Source organism: Cyprinus carpio, chromosome A22 (assembly GCF_018340385.1).
Source record: "Cyprinus carpio isolate SPL01 chromosome A22, ASM1834038v1, whole genome shotgun sequence".
Classification (NCBI taxonomy): domain Eukaryota; kingdom Metazoa; phylum Chordata; class Actinopteri; order Cypriniformes; family Cyprinidae; genus Cyprinus; species Cyprinus carpio.
In genome coordinates, this window is record NC_056593.1 from 1,801,869 (window position 1) to 1,816,682 (window position 14,814).

Here is a 14,814-nt window from a genome sequence, read left to right on the forward strand (position 1 = left end):
CACAAGTATCAAATTAGTCTATACATCACTTGCACTATATTCCAAGTTTTAAAAACTTATACAAAAGCTTAGGGACAAACCAAATAATTTATTATTAAAATATTAAATGAATTATATATATTATAATTAAAATATGATTCGTTATGATTAAAATATATCGGTTCTCAAACGTCATTTACATATTTAAATTAGTGTAAAACCGTGTTATTTTTGTATTATTTTGTATTGTTTTTAATTCATATTTTGACGTTTTTATTTTTATACTTTAGTTTTTTTTTTTTTTTTTTTTAATTTTATGTGCCTCTGTAAATTAGTTTTTGTTTATTTTACAAATCATTTAGATTAGATTTATTCCTTTTTTTTCCAGATAATAATTGCATTGCTTTAATATAAACTAAATTAAAATTACTTTGGCAATTAATTGAAATAAGTTAATACATTTTTCATCTAATATTCATAATTTATATTTTATTTCAGCTTTATTTCAACTAACAAAAATATTTAACAGTTTTAGTTTTAGTACACATTTGTAACCCTGACTTTTTAACCATCACTGATGTCCCTGTTGGTGTAAAATATTCCTGTGCAAGATTTGAATGTACACAAATGCCAATAACGAAAATACAAATCTATCATATGACTTTAAATAGAGTGCACAAGTCTACATTTCAAACTCTCTCATGGTGCATTTTTATGGTCTGAAATTTGACTGCCATGGTCACTATATGCATTTGCTGGAAATGATCAGCATGAACATACTGCTAAATATCTCATTTTGTGTTTTACAGAATAAAGAATTTGTTGGGTTTTGAGTGACATGAGGGTGAATAAATGATGACAGGATTTTCATTTCATAAACCACGCGAAGAGAGCAGGCGGGCTTCAGAAAGACAGTAATGTGTGTGTGTGTGTGTGTGTGTGTGTGTGTGTGTGTGTGTGTGTGTGTGTGTGTGGAGGATGGCAGGTTGCCACTGCTCTGTGCTGTGGATGTGTTGGCCTTATTTGGAGTCAGATACTCTCTGGTTGTTTACCCAGCAGGTCAGAGGGTCGTTACACCGCCTGCCACCGCAAGGAACTCATCAGCACGTACTGTATCTGCTTCAGCCTGATACAAACACACGCACACACTCACACTTTACATCACAAGATTTGTCTCATACAAACACTCAACTTATAAAGAGAGGCAGCTACTAACTCTCTCTCTCTCTTAGATACACATAAGGCTAGGCAATATAGCTAATGTTTAATGTGTACACTACTTTCAACCAAACAGCACTGTGGCAAAACAGATTTGAAATGGTTAATACAAGCAGAAATGTTGTTAGAAAAAGAAAATAAAATTAATGCAATTTAAGTTACTTTGTATAAAAGTGTTTGCCAAATGCATAAATGTAATATATATCTATATATATATATATATATATATATATACACACACATATATATACACATTTTTTTTAAAGGGCGAGCAATAATTACAATGTTGAATAATTTTATATTTCGAGCAAACGATCTCAAACATACTCTGATTATTGTACATATATCACAGAGCCCTAGATCCGTTTTTGATTCCAGCTATTATTCCATACGATTTTAATCTATTACATTTATTATAGTATTTAGATTTTCTGTTTTGTTGTTTTATTTTTAAGGTTTTCATAATTTTTTATTTGATTTTTTTTATCAGCGGCTCAAACAGCCTGCAGATACAAGTCCACAAGCGTCGGCCTGCTCTGCTCTCCACTTGTTGAAAAGAAACAGGCAGCGAGCGCAAATAATCGGTCCGTTTGGCCTGTGATACACCGCAGACTCAAGGCTAAACTCCAGAGTCAGTGAGAGCAAACAACAAGGACACACTCGAGTACCGCTGTACAAAAACAGATCACTGAAGAGCTGTAACAGCTCAGAAATAAAAGAGAAATTATGCACTTCAGCTTTAATGTGTGTCATATATGTCAAAAGCTACCTTTCTGAACAAAATGAAGCTAAAAAAAAAGGTCTCAAAGAGTGAATAAATGTAAATTATATCATATAAAAGCATACGAATACACACACTAAGCCTGTACTGATGTCAGGAAGGATTAATGACAGCCTAAACAATGCTTAAAAAACACTGTACAATAAAAATAATTAGAAAACATAATAAATAAGAGTTCAATACTGTCACGCGTGTAGGTGTGCTAAGTAAACGCTTGACGAAGGAAATAACAAATAAGGCTTTTTAATAATACACGGGAGGAAAAAGGGCACATCCAAACACAAATCCAAATCGGGGTATCATACATCAATAGAGGACAAAGGAATAATAGAGAACACAGACTTTTAAACACTGGGAATGTAATCAGATGGAAACTGAAACAGGTGTGGGGCTAATTAATTAACTAAACAAGAAAAGGAACATGACCAAATAAGGAAACTCAGAAAGAACAGAAATCCATAACTGTGCCAAATAGATATATAAATACAAATACAATTATAATTAAACATTTAACAAATACATTTTAATATATTATTATTAAACAATATATTTTTATGTTTAATATGTTTAATTTATTCAAATAGAGTTGTATATTAAATTACACACAATAGTTGTATTGTGTGTAATTTAATATACAACTAATATTTTTATTTTATTATTATTATTATTATTGTTATTAGCTTTTATATTTATTCATTTAAAAAGGGGATATTGTCACCATATTTGCATGTTGCTTATATTTATTTATATTTTAAATATTACATATTTGTAGAGAGAGATAGAAAGATCATTTTTAGTTTATATTTTTAATCATTATTTTTACCAAAATTTTGCTTTTAATATTCAAAAACAGTCTATTATTTTAACATTATTTATTATTATTATTAATTAATAAATATTATAACTATAATTGATTATAATTATAATACTTATATTTATATGTATTAAATATAAATGCTAATATATGTATATAATTATAGATTGATATTATCCTGACAGCCTGATATATATATATATATATATATATATATATATATATATATATATATATATATATATAAAGAGCGATAAATTGTGATTTTTTTTTTACTATTTTATTAATTATATTAGACTTAAACAGTCTTATAATTTAACATTTAATTTAATATATATTTCTAGATAAATAGTTAAATAGTCATTTAATTTTTTGCTTAATGCTACCATTTTAAAAAATATATATATATAAAATCCTAGACCTTGAATCAAACCTTTTTTTTTTTTTTTTTTACAATAACAGAAAGTAAATAGGGTCAGATAGTGTTTGATCCCATGAAGGTTTTTACCTCTCTGCTGTTTTTAATATTCCTTCTGCCTCATTCTTCGGCTGTTTTTAGTGGCGTTTTCTTTGGCTGCCTCAGTTGAACCTTCAGCAAAGAGGAGAAAGAAAGAGAAAAGCTAATGAAAAGGACTGACAAATGAACCGCTCCCTCCTGAGTTCAGAGAGAAGACTGCAGCTTTCTGAAGATGCAAGAGTGACCGTCTGCTAGTCAACACAAGAGCCGATCGATACGCTGTTTTCACCATTTCCAGCCAGTTTTTCAGTGGTGATCACGTGTAATGAGGGCAGGCATTAATGTTAAAAACAAGAAGATCACTTTTGACCTGAATGGCACACCAAAATATTGCTAGTTTACCATTAACATTAACAGGACATTGAGCACTTGTTACGCTTCAGAATCTTTTCAGAACACAAAAAACTCAAGTGTTCTTGCTTTTAAAATGTTCAACAAAACAAATTCGCTAGTATATCACAAACAAAAGTAGCAGGACTCATAATTATTTTGTATTATGCAGACTCGTTTTAGAATGCAATAAAAAACCAAGCGTCCAATGTTTTGAAATGTTCATCGAAATGCAATTTTCGCTAATTTAACGCACATTATTCTACAGTGCATAATTGTGTCGTATTATGAACTACAAACACATTTTGTAATAAAAAAACACACAAAGTCAATCTTCCGCAAATTTTCGCTATTTATCGCAAACACAACCGTAAACTCTGAGGTCCTCTTGTGCTTCAATGCATACTTGTGTTGTATTAGGAATCGCAAAAATATTTTAAAAGGCAAAATCACAAAAAAACAAAAAAACAAAAAAAAAAAAAAAAACAAGCATCCTCACTTTATAAAAAGGTTATCAAATTGGAATATTTTACTAATTTATTGCAAACAGGACTTTGAGCTCCTGTTGCGCTACAATGCATACTTGTGACGTATTATGAATTACAGATACATTTTGAACGCAAAACAAACATAAAATGAAGTGTCATTGCTTTGTAACTACAGTATTCAACAAAATGCCACTTTCGCTAATTTATCGCAAACACAACTGTAACACAACTATGAGCTCCGGTTGCGATGCATTGCATAACTGTGCTATACTATGAGCAGCAGACGCATTGCAGAATGTGGACACACACAAAAACAAGCAACCTCGCTTTTTTCTACAAAATGCAATTTTCGCTAGTTTATCGCGAACACAAAAGTAACAAAATGTTCCTGTTGCGCTACAATGCACACAGTATTTGTATCGTATCATGAATTACAAACTCATTTTAGAACCCAAACATCAAAATCAAGCATCATTGCTTTTTAAATATTCAAAGAAACACCACTTTGGCTAGTTTATCGTAAACACAACAGCAATGAGGCCTTGAGCTCCAGTTGCGATGGAATGCATACTTGTGTCATATAATGAATTGCAGACTCATTTTAGAACCCAAACCTCAAAATCAAGCATCCTTGCTTTAAAATATTCAATAAATCACCACTTTGGCTAGTTTATCGCAAACACAACACTAACGAAACTTTGAGATCCTGTTGCAATGCAATGCATTTGTGTCGTACTGTGAATTGCACTCATTTTGGAACGCATAAACACACAAAATCAAGCATCCTCTTTTAAAAATGTCAACAAATTTCTACTTTCGCTGATTTATTGCTTATGCAACAGTGACGAAACTTTGAGATCCTGCTGTGCTACATGCATATTTGTGTTATATTATGTATTTCAGACACATTATAGAATGCAAAACCAAGAGTCCTCACTTTAAAAAAAATGTCCAACAAATTTCTACGTTTGTTGCTTTATCGCTAATACACCATTTTCACACCCGTGTTAAACAAGCTCTGGCAAGTTTTTTTGTCCTTTATCTCTCAGCTCATCCCTCTCTCGCTCTGCCCGTAGACAAGCCTCAGCCTCCTCTGGGACACGGTTTCCATGACAACCAGCCAGCCAGCAGGTGAACATGATTCCTCGTCCTGATGGGACGCTTTAATTCGAGACTACCCAATCAAAACTGCTGAGTGCCGCGAGAGGTCTCACAAGGCCTCGGGGCAGGGAGGGTGGACCACGTGGCGCCCTCTTAGCTCTGGCTGCCAAAACAAGCCAGTGCCCGTGCTGGGAATTTGTTTAATGTACGACATTTATTCGCCGCACACACGCTGCTGCGCTACCGCTCCCTCACAGCAGACGCTCCCTCCATCAGATGCTTCATTATACAGGCTGAATATAGCATAGCTGTGAGCTAACGCTAGTGCTAGCCCACCGGGGGACGTGACAATACATTAGCCTCCATGTGAAGAGAGGACGGGGGCTGTGATGTAACGTAACGCTTGCGTGCGATCCGAGCGGGTCGCGCACTTGAGCGAGCGCTAATAAGAGTCTAAACGTAGCCGGTTTTCTAGGGGCCCCTCTAAAACACTGGCATGGGAAACGGTCACCGCGGCGACAGATGGCTGAGCATCATGGTGCAGGGTAAATCGGGAGATGGTGGAAGCGTGATGAAAAACAGTGTGCAAAAGGCTTCATCGGAGCGCAGGAAGAGAGTGGCGCACGCTTTCAGAAGCACATGCGTGACGGGAAGAGAGCGGGGTTCTCCCTCAAGCAGGATTAAAGAAATTAATTCAGTAGCACTACACTTGAAGCCTGTATATATCATGTAATATAACACTGAAACCCGTTATGCTTTAATAAATGATTGCAAGCTAATAAAACTATAATACAGCTAATAATAACGCTAACAACAACAATAAAAATGCATTTTAATTATTTAAAAAACGCTGAACTAAAAGGTTTTGCACTCCACATTTACAGGCCAATTTAAATAAAATAAAATAAAATAAAATATTTAGATTAGTTGTGTTACAATGCTAATTGTTTAAAAATATTAATAAAACATAGTATTAATATAATATCTAAATAACATGTAAAATTAATATCATTCATATGTTGTTATTAATATTACTAAATAAATATTTTTTAATTAATTTATAAATCAACTGACGTTTTGCAAAAATGATTGTACACTAAATTGTAAACATTTTTTTAATAAATTAATAATAAAAGTTAATAAAGGGTTGTAAGCTAATGCAAGATAAATAAAATAAACATTAAAGAAATAATTTGTACATTAACACTTTATTAAAAATAAATGTAATAATAATTTAAAAATTTAAGTCTAAAATAGAATTTAATAATTAATTTGTATAAAAATAAAAATAAATTATGTGAGTTTGCATTGCAACACATATTTTCATTATAATTAAAAAAATTCTTTAAAAAATTAATTGTTTTTAAAAAGTATGTAATTGTAGTATTTTTTAAACTTATATTTTGTAAAATTAATTTAAGTTGTGTCTAGACAAGTTTATTTTTTCATTACTGTATTACAATAATAAGAATTATATTTTTTTGCATTCATTTTTCTGCATGTAAAATGTGCTTTTAAACAATTTTTAAATGTTTAAAACAAAACTATCAATGCAAAATAATTATGTTAATGATAATTGTTTATATTATAATAGTTAACTGTTTATTTGGTTATTTTTATTGCTATTAATAATATTATTATTATTATTATGCATTATGTATAGGCATGAAGTGAAATACTAACAGAAGTCTGTATCTGTAATTGTGTTTTCGAAATACTAACAGAAGTCTTTTTTTGTTGTTTTTTTTTCAGAGGAGAGTCTTTTGGAGTGTTGTGGTGACCGCATCGAGCCGAAGCCCCAGAAGTTCCTGCACAATGAAGAGCAAATTGATTCAGTTACTGAATAAATAGATCCGTGCGCCAAATTCAGGCAAAACTTATGGTGAGTGTGTTTTCATTAGCATTCCTGGGAACGTTTGCCTGACACTGTCATCTGGATACTGGAGCTCCTGCTAAAGAACACAGAAAAATTCCCAAACACTGTTCCTCATATACAGCATTAACATTAATGAGGATGTTTGCTAAAGTTAAAGTTTGTCCATATACCACAATCATCCTACAAACTGCTCAAATTCACCAAGATACCAAAACCTGAAATCAAAAGTCAGGGATCTTGATATGAACTCAAACATTTCTCAAACAATCTCAGCTATAATTTTACATTTGTGTCTGTTTCTCCAAACTGAGAAGTCTTGCACGTCACATGACCAGGTCAAATCAAAAGAAAACAACTTACTATATAAATATTTTAATTAATTAATTTTGTTAAAATACATACTAAATATATCAATATTAAATATTACAATGAATTATGTTAATTATTACAATTAATGAATTCATATATGTTTTTATTACTATTGGGTCAATGCAACAACTAAATAAATATTAATTAATGAATTTTGATAAAATAAATGCTAAATATTTAAACATGTTAATATAATATAATAGTAATGTATTATATAAATATTAAGTAATTTATAAATAATATATTTGTATTAAATACCACAATTGTTACAAATAATTAATGTATAACACATTAATTGCATATGTTATTAGTTGTAGTATATATATATATATATATATATATATATATATATATATACAATTTTGTTAATAAAATATATTTTAATAATTTTAAATAATTATGTAAAAATTTTAAACCATTTCTTAATATATTATTAAATATTACAACTATTACATTTAATTAATGACACATTAATATAATAAATGTATACAATTATTATTATTATTAATATTATTATCATTATCAGGCCCATTTAACCAATTACTTAAATATATTTATTAATTTATTTTGTTAAAATAAATACTAAATATGTAAATATAATAATATTATATAATGTCTTATATATTAATATAAATTATTAAAATGATTACAGTCAAAATTATTTTATTAAAATTTGTATTTTAAAATTATGGCCTTGCCATGCTCTGATGATCTCTAGCATGTACAAACAACGACATTTGACCGATTCACTCCTTCATTTCAAGCTGTTTCTTTTCTCTGGGAATAAATCTCTCCATCCCGACTTGAGTTTTATTAGCGGGCCTGTTTTGGCCAGATAAGTGCCACTGCTCTCCACTAAAAATAGCCAGCTTTTCCACAACTACAAAATAATCATTACAGCGCAGTCTGCCAGTTCTTGTTGTTGTTGATCTGGACGCCTGTATCAGACAGCTGTAGCTCAATAACTCCAGTCCAAATGAGCAGATCTTAAGCACGCCGCGACCCCAGACATGCATCCTAATGATCCACCTCATTATCAAGCTCTCAAAAACTGGAATCCCTTAAAAAAAATGAATTATTATGAGTTTTTTTAATCAGAGTAATTTCATTGCCCTTGACATGGTGACACTGGGAAGAGCTCTCGGCCGCAGATGCGCTGCAGCCGGAGGAATGGACACATCGGATTAATTACAATAAATCAGTCGCTCCACACACCTGTTTACAGCCAAACGCCTCATCGCTCATGTCTGGAGAGCCTGGAAAACCACCGCTGCTTTCACCCCATCTTATATCATATGGGAGCTTATTTAATCATGATTAAATACGAGTTGATTTTAAATACGAGTTGATTTTTTTTTAGTAAAAGTAACAGATTTTATTGTTAAAAATGCATTCATGAAAAATACATTTCTACAACAACCAACAATTTTGTCACAAAGAAAGTTTTTATAAAAAGTTGCTTTTGTTTATCAATGAAACAACAGTCAGAAGAGCTTGAAATGAGACATGAGTTGAAAATATGTGAAGAAGACCATGAAAAACACGTAATTTTCACGTACTTTCAGCCAAATCATGTTAAAATGTTATTTAACTGTGTATTTAGGATACAGAAACGCATCTGAAGCTACTTTGTTCGAAAATGTTTCATAAAACGAGATACAGTCGAAATGACTCCCAATTTTTTTTTGAGTAATATAAAAAAACAAATAAATTAAATGTAAAAAAAATTTGTAAAGTACATTATGAGAGTATTTGCTGTAAATTAAATCTTCTAAATTTAAACAAAATGTAAATTTAATTTACATTTTGTCTTAACAGTATAATTTATCATTACTGTATTACAGTTAGAAAGATATTTTTGCATTAAATAGAATTTGTGGGTAAAATGTGCTTGTTGGGAGAAATATAAAATTAAAAATAATAATAATTTGTAATTATTTAGTATTTTAAAATATTTTAAATAATAATAATAATAATTTAACAATTAATAATAATTGTATATTTTTGAATACTTAGTATTTTAAATAATTAATAATATTTCTAATAATTCTATATTTTAAATAGACAAAAACTAGACAAAATGACTAGCAACATGGGCACTGTCTTCTCTAATACATGAGAAGCTGTTGTCCCCATCAGATTGAAAAAGGTTAGAGAAAAACGTACTGTGCCATGGTTCAACAGTAATACCCATTCTCTCAAGAAATAAACTCGTAGTCTTGAGCGCAAATGGAGAAAAACTAATTTGGAAGTTTTTAGAATTGCATGGAAAAACAGTATTTAATTTTGTATTCAGGCTCTAAAAACTGCCCGAGCTGAGCATATCCACAAACTCATTGAAAACAACCAAAACAATCCAAGGTTTTTATTTAGCACAGTGGCTAGATTAACAAATAAGACGCCACCCGATCTTAATATTCCCTCACAGTTAAATAGTAATGATTTAATGAATTTCTTCACTGATAAAATAGATAACATCAGAAATACAATAACAAATGTAAATTCTACAGCGTCTAATACTTTAGTTTTATCGATCTCACCCAAAGATAAACTGCAGTGCTTTACAACTATAGGACAGGAAGAGCTAAATAAACTTATCACTGCATCTAAACCAAAAACATGTTTATTAGATCCTGTACCCACTAAATTACTGAAAGAGTTGTTACCTGTAGCAGAAGAACTGCTTCTTAATATTATTAATTCGTCGTTATCTTTAGGTCACGTCCCAAAACCATTCAAGCTGGTGGTTATTAAGCCTCTTATTAAGAAACCACAACTAGATCCTAGTGAACTGGCAAATTACAGACCCATTTCAAATCTTCCATTTATGTCTAAAATTTTTAGAAAATGTTGTGTCTGCTCAATTGTGCAGAAAAAAAAAAAAAATTATGAAGAATATCAGTCGGGTTTCAGGCCCCATCATAGCACAGAAACTGCACTTGTTAATATTACAAATGACTTTCTTCTTGCGTCAGACCAAGGCTGCATTTCATTGCTATTTTTACTGATCTTAGTGCTGGGCTCGACACATAGATCACGACATATCATAGATAGATACAAAAAACTATACAGGTATCCAAGGGCAGGCTTTAAGATGGTTTAGATCCTACCTGTCCGATCACTACTACTTTGTTTATTTAAATGGGGAGTCATCTCAATAATGACTATAGTAAAATATGGAGTGCCACAGGGACTGTGCTAGGTCCTCTGATATTTTCAATATACATGTTGCTCCTTGGTAATATTATTAGAAAATATGGCATTAGTTTCCACTGTTATGCTGATGATACTCAATTATATATCTCAACGAGACCAGATGAAACTTCTAAATTATCTAAGCTAACAGAGTGTGTTAAAAATGTAAAAGATTGGATGACCAATAATTTTCTTATTAAATTTGGATAAGACAGAGATATTACTTATTGGACCAAAAACAGTTCAGAGAATCTCTTGGATTACAATTTGCAACTAGACAGATGTACTGTTACTTCCTCTACAGTCAAAAATCTGGGTGTTATATTAGACAGCAATGTTACAAAAACAGCATTCTTCCATCTTAGAAACACTGCCAAGCTACGGAACATGTTACCTGTTTCTGATGCAGAAAAGCTAGTTCATGTGTTCATGACCTCTAGACTGGACTATTGTAATGCACTGCTAGGTGGTTGTCCTGCATCCTCAATAAACAAGCTACAGTTAGTCCAAAATGCAGCGGCTATAGTCCTTACCAGGTCAAGAAAATATGATCATATTACCCCAATTTTACAGTCTCTGCACTGGCTACCTATTAAGTTCTGTATCAGTTTATATTCTTATTTATTATCATATTATTACTTACCTACAAGGCCCTTAATGGTTTAGCTCTTGCGTACCTACAGTAACTAGTCTTCTACCACGCTACAATCCATCATGCTCCCTAGGGTCACAAAACTTTGGACTTTTGATAGTACCTAGGATAGCAAAGTTTCGCATTTGGCTCCCAAACTCTGGAATAGCCTTCCTGATAATGTTCGGGGTTCAGACACACTCTCTATGTTTAAATCTAGATTAAAGACAGATCTATTTGGCAAAGCATTCACAAAATGCATCTCATAATTTTGGACTGCAGTAATATCTGATCAAATGCACATTATTATTCTTTAGCTTGGGTTAAACAAATCAATTTTGCTTGTTTGGAACAGCAGCTACGCTAATTATGTCTCTATTTGTTTCTCTGTTTCTGCTGGGATTGACATCCCGTGGTAACTAGGATTTACACAAGCTCCAATCTGGATCCAGAACACCTGAGAAGAGATGATGCCAACCCTTCGGAGGACCTCAGATGATGCCAACCCTGAAACAACATACAGAACTACCACATTCTGCTATAAGTTTGATTGCATCATATAATAATTGCTATTTATAGTGTTCATCATCTGTTTGATTAGTCTTTAATGGATTTTTCTGCACATTTCTCTGCCATATGTACATAAACTGTCAGTCACCACTGATAAGATACTACTAAATATTGTAGAAATGAAATTTTCCGTAAAGCTGCTTTGCAATGATTTGTATTGTGAAAAGGGCTACAAATAATAAATAAATAATTTTTATGCATGCATACAAACATCATTTGCTCCCCAGACTGTTATCTGTAATTGTGATGGTGTACTGTAATTTCAAGTCAAGCTGTATTTTTGACAAATTATGCAAAAACAATGAAAACACGACTTAATTTGGTGTATTTAGGAAACAACATACTTGCAGTGAAATTAGCCTTAAGAGACAAAACAGAGATGGAAATTTTGTTCCACAACTGTCATTTCAATCACGATCTAACGGAAATGACACTGTGGTGGAAAAGAATCGCTGAACATTGTTAGTGGACAAAAGAAATAAGATAGGCTACTGAGGGAAAATTTCACTTTAGGGGGTAGTTTATAAATCCGCATTATCAACAAGCCAGCATGAAACTAATCAAAGATTTCTTATGAATATACATGACGCACATAATCTGTGTTTATCCCGCGCTAGCGGAGGGGGTGCGACAGAAAAATCATTTCGTTTATTATTACTCGATCTTACTGGCGGATTTGTGGCGCGGAATTCCAGGCTGCCTTTGACCTCGGGAACACCGGACCAGATCCGGATCATCCACGCTAATCCACACTCATTAGAAATGATCCGTGTGATGCCGCCGCGCCCCCGCCGTCCTCAGATAAAAAAACGGCTTTGATGGCGAATGTAAGACATTACCGCAGATCAACCCCCCTGTAAATAACCACGCGGGGGCCACGGGAACATAATGATGAGTGCAGTGACAACATCTGCATTATCTCTGGAAGAGGGACCGTTTGAGGGGATCCGGAGGTTTTTATCGAAATGAAAAGGCCCGCGTTTGGTTACAGCGGCGCGCGCTCGTGCTAAAAACCGTTAGTATTTGAAACCGCTGCGCGCGCGCTCTTTTCCCGGTCATGGGGCGCGCCACTTTATCAGATCTTTTGGAGGAGATTGTCGAGGCAAATAACACGGTGAAAGAGAGCCAGGTGCGAGGATAAAACCGTCTGCTGTTCTCAGAAAGACATCTATCTGTTCAGTCAGGAAGTACACAGACTGATATTCAAGAGCAGCAGATCTCAACTAGCAGGTTAGGACCCAATCAGGGCTGGTTTTTCGAGAGGAAACGGGAGGGGGTAACTATGCTGAATAAAACTAATGAGCTAACTTTCTGAATTGCAATAAAAATAGGCAGAGGAAATAGGGTTAAAATGTCATGACAATGTCAACATGCAATATATATATATATATATATATAGATATATATATATATCAATAGTGTATATATAGTTCTATATAATATCGGTCATATATGGATATAATTCAGTAGTGTATATTTCTCAATTAAAGGATAATCTTTTTTAATCTCTTTTTCAAACAAGATGGACAAAACTATTCTTTTAATATTTCCTGAAAAATTAAAGGACTGGTATAATATCTATTTTATATCTTTTTTTTTTCAAGAGTATATTAGGGCTGTCAGATGGGTAATACAATAGTTAAAAACATAAATAAAAAATATTGTTGCTTGAAATACACATAAATTGTATAATGAAAATATACATGTATATACATTTATATATATATATATATATATATAAATATATATATATAAACATACATATATATATATATATATATGTGTGTTTCATTTATATTTTTAGATAATATAACAGTATACACACATATATTATATATTTTGGATGTGATTAATCGTGATTAATCATATGACATTATATATATATATATATATATATATATATACATATATATATATATATATAGCAAAAAAACAACAAACCAAAATGACTACATCTTTAAAATAGGGTGAAAACCATATATATATATATATATAGATATATATATATATATAATATATATATATATATATATATATATATATAAATAAATTTTTAAATTTAAGTTTTTAAATGTATATATATTAAAATGTAAATATTTAAAATTATGATGTATTATTGTAATAAAATAACTAAAACTACAATAAAAATTAATAAAAGAAAATGGCAAAAATACACAATAAAATTACTAAAACTTTAAAATTAAAATGTAAACTGAAAATTTAAAAACTTGATGTACTAGATGACTAAAATTAAAAATAAAAAATACAGACATTTAAAATTATAAAAAGGTATAGAAATATATTAAAAACATAAAAAATAAAAAATATGCAAAAAAAATAACAACTATTATAGGTATCTCAACCTTACATTAACTAAAAGCCACAAAATTGTAAATATATAAATATATATATATATATATATATATATATATATATATATATATATATATATATATATATATATATAGGTCCTATATAAAGGTACAAAAAGAGACAAAAAGAATAGATCTGCATACTATTGTGCACTTTTTCCTAATAAGCTTGATTTCAAGGTCATTTTTGGATGTTTTCTGGTTCTGTTGGGCCACTTGACGTCCAATCCAGATCGTAAAGCGAAACCAGTTGAGAACTGCTGATCTACATCTCGATCAGCTCAATCTCTCAATATCCCGCCGTCACTCAGGACGTCCCGTTTCCTTTGGAAAGGTGCATCGGTCGCTTCCGCCCGGCACCGAAATAACTCCTTAAATAAATTACCGCCATGTGATCCTCCTCAGATGTGATCTTTGTTCCTGTGGGAATTAAAAATTTATGGGAATTAAGCTTGGAGGTGTTTAGAGTAGGTGGCTCTGAGTGAGGGGTTTGGTAGGCCGGTTTTAGTAATGTGTGGTTACTCCAGCCTCAGACGAGAGACCAGATATGAATCTATATGGGCTCTAATTGGT

At 31.6% G+C, this 14,814-nt stretch overlaps 1 long non-coding RNA gene across 1 annotated transcript in view; it reads right to left on the minus strand.

The window, feature by feature from the left end:
* Positions 1-292: 292 nt before the first annotated feature.
* Positions 293-14,814, minus strand: part of LOC122134842 — a 48,235-nt gene continuing 33,713 nt past the window's right edge. The window contains exons 2-3 of the long non-coding RNA XR_006153130.1: positions 3,301-3,381; positions 293-1,105 (exon numbers count right to left, since the gene is read on the minus strand). This is a non-coding gene — a long non-coding RNA (uncharacterized LOC122134842). The remainder of the gene's footprint in view (positions 1,106-3,300; positions 3,382-14,814) is intronic.